Source organism: Monodon monoceros, unplaced genomic scaffold (genome assembly GCF_005190385.1).
Source record: "Monodon monoceros isolate NGI ecotype Baffin Bay Population unplaced genomic scaffold, NGI_Narwhal_1 Super_Scaffold_7, whole genome shotgun sequence".
In the NCBI taxonomy this organism is placed as follows: domain Eukaryota; kingdom Metazoa; phylum Chordata; class Mammalia; order Artiodactyla; family Monodontidae; genus Monodon; species Monodon monoceros.
The window spans coordinates 5,382,437-5,388,646 of NW_021703784.1; positions in this window are offsets into that span (position 1 = coordinate 5,382,437).

Consider the following 6,210-nt stretch of genomic DNA (forward strand, 5'->3'; position numbering starts at 1 on the left):
AATCCAACAAATGATGACAAAAGACTTGGCAGGAGAAAACCACATCTGAAAGTCCCCGAATGATAGAGGAGAGTAACTCGGGACATAGGAATAATCTGAAAGAGTTGCATGAATGTGCGCCTTCAGTATTTTGCACAGCTGACTTGGATCAGAATCATGCAGACTAGGAAAGTCTCGGTACCCTGGACGGATGCTGTATGCTGAGGACCAGGAGGCTTGCCTTCCTCTTGGACATTTCTCAGAGGTGCTGTGAGATGTTGATGGAAGTGACCTTCCAGGCTATAAGGTAAAATGTTGCTGTTATCTCAATCAGAGAAAAGGAACTGTGCTTACTCACATTTAATTCTGAGGTTTGGCACATAAAGGACTTAAAATGACCCAAACTCTATGAAGATAGTGTGAAAGGGATATCTCCTAGTTACTCTTCTAAGGGACCCCGTTTGCAGAATTACATGGCCAGCTTACCCTGAAGTCATTGCTTAAATAACCTGCTAACTGGAATGTATTGACAGGAACTATCAACGCAGCTTCTCCCAACGGTCAATTCCAATCTCTTCCTGCTCCAAATAAGAGGTTCCTTGTGTGTTTTGATTTGTCTATATTGTGCGTTTTAATATTGCTCCAAACCACAACTGGATTTAGAAAGCAGCCATTGCTATCACACATAATGTACGCTAGTTTCTAAGACCTTAATAATATTGTGTTTACCCGTTGTACTTAATTCTTGTACCCAATAGCTTCATGACAGCAGTCATATTTGCAATACATATTTCTTTCCTTATGTTCCTATTCTTTGATTAAAGTTCATTGATGATATACATCTGATAGTTCTACTTGATTAATGCTATGGCATTCACACCTACGTTCATTTCCAATCATTCTTCTCTTTCTACTATGTTTTCTATTTATCTTTGTTGTTAGCCGTTTATTTCTGCCATGTAGTTTATTTGATCTGTCCTTGATAAATTAACAGGTGGGATTTTTACACTCTCGATGCACAGTGGCTGCTTTGTTGTCATACTAAGTGGTACGTTGAGGAAAAAGATCGCTATAAAAATGCAGATCGATTTGCCTTCATTTATTATCCTACTTTATACAGATCTTAGAGGTCTTGGATGAGTCTTCCGTAAGGCAAGACCTGAGGATGGAGGCGCACTGTGGTAAAGGCAAGTAATAAAGAGCTTATTGCCAGCCAGAATCTAATTTTACAGCTTTCAATCCATTATGATCATTATAAAGTGGGCATTCCACTTTAGCAAGTAGGAGGCTTGCCAGAACAGAGTGGCTGCCAAAGGAATGGCAGTGTTTTCTCCCTTGGTCTTAGGTTGGAGGTTCTGTACTCGCTGATATGATTACTCATCGCTGTAAGATCATGGAATCTTTCTCTGTGTCTTTATCCCCTTGCTTTCTCTCTCTATATAGAAGGTACCCTCAAATATTAGAAAAACGCATCTTTCTAAATGTTGAGGTTGTGATGGTAAAATAACAAGGGAAGAATTGACCCCAAATGGCATTGTGCATGGAAGTGAATTTATACAAGAACCATCAGGGAGTGATTGTAAGGCTTTATGTTTTAGGGATGGGAATCATTCAGTGACTCTGACTGTTTTTAAATGTTTGTGGATTTGGCAGAGTTCAAAATCTGTTTTGCCAAGTGCTTTAATTTTTTTTTTCTGCTAATTTTGAGGTCCATGAGTATTACGTGGGAAACTTAAATTGTATATGGGATTACTTTATAATTTAGCCATCCATTCATCTGTATAGGACATTTGAGAAGATTGGTGACTCTTCTTAAAAACACTTAGAAGGAAAGGTTGTTATGGTTTGATGATTAAATGAGCTACAAACCTCAAAGACTGGAGTTGATTTGAAAAGTTAAGCTCTAGAACTATTAAACAGATTTAGAAAAGGGCTGGTCTCCTTTCATTTTATTATTAAAAATTTTTTTGTGTCTGAAAAGTGTGTATGTGTGTGTATGAGGTTGGACAATTTCAAATGGGGAGAACCATGTCATAAGGTAATAATGCCCTTTTCTAAACACGCAGGGCCATCTATAGTGAAGCTAGAGGTGGGCCTGATTTTACCATCTCAGGTCACTTCAAAATAAATATATTTTATTTATTTATTTGGTCGTGCTGGTTCTTAGTTACGGCAGGTGTGCTCCTTAGTTGTGGCTCACAGGTTCCTTAGTTACTGCATGTGAACTCTTGGTTGCGGCATACATGTGGGACCTAGTCCCCTGACCAGGGATGGAGCCCGGGCCCCTTGCATTGGGCGTGTGAGTCTTAACCACTGTGCCACCAGGGAAGTCCCTCAGATCACTTTTAATATCAAATGGTTGTTTTAGTCACTCCTCCATTTCTTCATGATTTCATTCATTTATTCAGTTATCTATTCTTTCAACATTTATTAAGCATTTACTATGTCACCAGGTCCAAGTCACTGTGTTTTAAGCTGGAAATTAAAATTTGAGTAGAGTATGACTCCTGACCTTGAAGGGCTGAGATTATTTTAAGCCAGGTGGTTAAGTGCTCAGCCAGGAGCCCACGGGCACTGACTTGAAGTCAGTTTGTGTGAGAGTGCAAAGGAGGAAGTGCCTGATTTTATCCCAAAGACCCAGGAGACCTGCAGGGGGGTGGGGGTAGGGTGGGCAGGGCAGATGTGATGTTTGCTGCTGTTTCCTGATGGATGAGTGGGATGGGTGGACCAGGGCTTTCCAGAAAGGGAAAGGCCTGTAAAAGTACACAAAACGGTGAAACACTAGGGCATGTTCAAGGGATTCCAACAAGTCCAGGACTGTTGGAGAGCAGGGGAAGAAGGTGAAACCGGTCTGAGAGGTGGGCGGGGGCCAATTTGGGCCATTTGCCCCATGCTTGGATTTCATCTGGTTAGCACTCCAGAGTCTTTGAAGGAATTTGTTATTTCTGCGTCACGGTAAAAAAAAAAAAAAAAGGGGTTGAGATGTTCCCTCATATCTCTGCTTTCCTATATAGTGTCCTTCTGAGAAGCTTGTGCTTCTGTTTCACGCAGGTCTGGGGGGATGTCTTGGCTGCATCCTCCCTAGGCTCCTCGACTTCCATGGAAAGTCCTTCGGAAACGCTCCACTGCTGGGGTAGCACTTCCAGACTGCGATGTGGGTGGATTCCCACTAAAGGATTTGCATTGTGACAGAAGTGTTGCCTTCCCAAATCATTTATTTATCTATTTATTTATTTTTGGCTGTGCCGCGGGGCGTGTGGGATCTTAGCTCCCCGACCCAGGGACTGAACCTGAGCCCCCTGAAGTGGAAGTGGAAGTGCGGAGTCTTAACCACTGGACTGCCGGGGAAGTCCCTTATTTTCAAAATAATATAAAATTTGTCTCTTTCTTTAAGCTGAGTATAACTCAAGCCTGAGCTCTGGATGAATGTGGAGCCTGAACAAACCCGGCAATACTGATGCGGTGGATTTTCAAAGGCCAGCGATCTGTGATGGGGGAACAGTAGGAGAAGTGGAACATTAGCTTGTCTATCTCTAGGCGCTTTGCAGAGGTTCTGGATGGAGGAAAGCTAATCAGGAGACCTGCATGGGGATAGAGGCGTGTTATTTAATTAGCTTTACAATGGGCTGACTTGAAGGCACGTGGTGGTTTTAATAGAGGCAGATAGATGTCCTTTTTTGCAGGGCTAATTGTTGGGAAAAAGCAGCGTCTTTGTTCCGGCCCAGCATGAGGGCTCTGATCTCTTGGAGCCCAGGGCTGCCCCTGCTTATAATTTTAGACAGAGCTATTCAAGTCTGCCCTGTAGAGAAAAGAAGAACAAGAACAGTATTGTGTATGCAGGATCTGTGCCCAAACCTCCCCAAAGTCACTAGGAAAAAAAGAGAGAGAGAGAGAGAGACAGAGAGAGAGAGAGAGAGAGAGAGAGAGTAAGAGGACCCAGCCATATACATCTTAGAGTATTTCCCCATCACTTATTTGCTATGTTTGTTGGAAAGGGCAAAGCCATCCTTTAATCAACTTGGAGCTGAGGTGGGGTGACTTAACTAAACAATTTCAGAAATCCAATTAAGTCCACTTTCCCAGTGATATGGCATTAATCTTGCCAAATGGAGCAGGCAACTCGCAAGGAGAGTCTGTGCGTTCCATGCTGCCAGTCTTCATGGCCAGATGCCAGGCATTGGCGATGCCAGAGTATGAATTATGTAGCGGATGCCCCTAAATAGCAAAATCTGTGTTGCTGAGGGGCAGGGTGGGCTATCTTCCTTAGGGTTCAACTGGTCGGCACAGGTAGTGACACAGCAAGTAAAACACTTCATCTGAATGCCAGGAGGCAAGTCCAAGCTCAGAGAGGGGCCGCTACATGGGCCCAGAATCCTGTAGCTAAAAAGGCATGGGTACAGCACAATTAGAGATGGTTAGAGGTTCAGGTTTACAGCACAAGTTAAGTTGTTAGGAAACTTCTAGCTGTCAGAAACAGAGGGGATAACGTAAGAAAAGACTTCTGTGAAGTGACTGCAATGGTGTGTGGATGGGGGGCGGTGAGGTGCTAGTTTGGGGAACGCTTCAGGCAGCGAGATACAAGGTAAGTACTGGACAGTGTGTGTAAGATTCTGCTAAGTTAGTGATTGGCTCGGAAGCCAAATAGTGAGGCCGTTTGCTTGGGATCTTATTTTGCTCAGTTTGTATGAAATCACTGAATGGGTATCAAACATACAACCCAGAGTGGGGAGAACCCAGTATTGGAAGGAGTCCTAGAGGGTGTATCTTCCTCTCTGCCCTGCTAGTGTGTGATGTAGCTGTGACCATATGTTTAGAACTTCCATAACCATATTTCATGTCTATAGAATGGGTATCAACTCCCTTTCATCCAAGGGGCCTGGTGTCCGGATCTGCATAATTTACATACTCAGACTTAAAACTATCTTTATTATTATGTCATGACTTTCATGGGACCACCATGTCCTCATCTCTTGGTGAGAACACTATCTACCACAGCTTGGATTAACTTCCATGAGAATTTTATGGTCACGAAATCCAAAGTCACGATTCCGATTTTTTAAATTATTAATAGCGGCGAAGCTGTGTCGAGTGCTCATTCTGCGTTAGACATAGTGCAAATGGCGTGGCACAAATTCATTCCATCCTCAGATCAGCTCTGTGAGCTGGGCACTATGATCAGCTCCATTTTACAGATGAAGAAACTGAGGCTTTCTGAGGCCAAGGGACTGACAGCTGGAGAGGGGCCAAGCTGACTCAAACTCTTGTCCACCTGCGGCCAAAGCTTGTGCTCTTAACCGCTCTACCCCACTGCCTCCTCAGTTCTTTTAGAGTTTAAGGGCATTCCTTGTAGTTAGGAAACCAAAGCCTGATAGTTGATCTGGCAAAAAAATGGGCTCCTTGGAAGCAGGGACATTTATTTGGAATTGTTTCCTTATCTCCACACCTCAGTTCCACTCCATTCAATTAAAAAAATACTCTCCGGGAGAGAAAATGTTAGCTCAATAAAAATGGGGAGTATATGTGGATGCTGGGCCTTTCCTGGATCTGGAATGGTGGTTGCCAGCCATCTGGTCTCTTTCAAGGTTGTGGAGTTCCCTGAAAGAAAAGTCCATGATCTTTTTGATTTTTCAAAATTCTGAACATTATTTAGAATTTTTAATTCCTGGAAAGGGACCTCTCCTGGGAACCTGCCACAAGAGAGCCCCTTGCCGTTTGCCCTCCCACTCTCTGCTGTCAGCTCCCCAAGCAGCTGGACCTTCCTCCTTCCTCCTCCCCTCCCCTCCCCTCCCCTCCCCTCCCCTCCCCTCCCCTCCCCAGCGGGTCCCTGGTGGTGCTTGCTTCCACCCAAGGCCTTTGTGTGATGAAGTCTTTCAAGATGGTCTCCCTGTCTGGGGAAAACACATGTTTCTGATCAATCTGATGAAATACATTTCCATTAAGAAATAACTTCTCTGTTTTCTACTTTCTTCCTTCTCCACCTTACCTATCATTACCCATCGTCTCGAGCCCTCAAGGCTTGAAAGGACTTCCCCGGCCCGATTGATTACATGGCGCCTTCTTGCACGTCACATATGCTGGATTTGCTTCTCTCCTCTTCACCAGTGTGAAGGGAGAAAGGTTTTCCTTGTACAGGAGCCAATCCAGATAGATGAGATGTGAGCTGGGGTCTCTTCCACCATCCGCTACATTCCGACACCTTCATAAGGGGTGATGCAATGTGCCTAGTGAGCC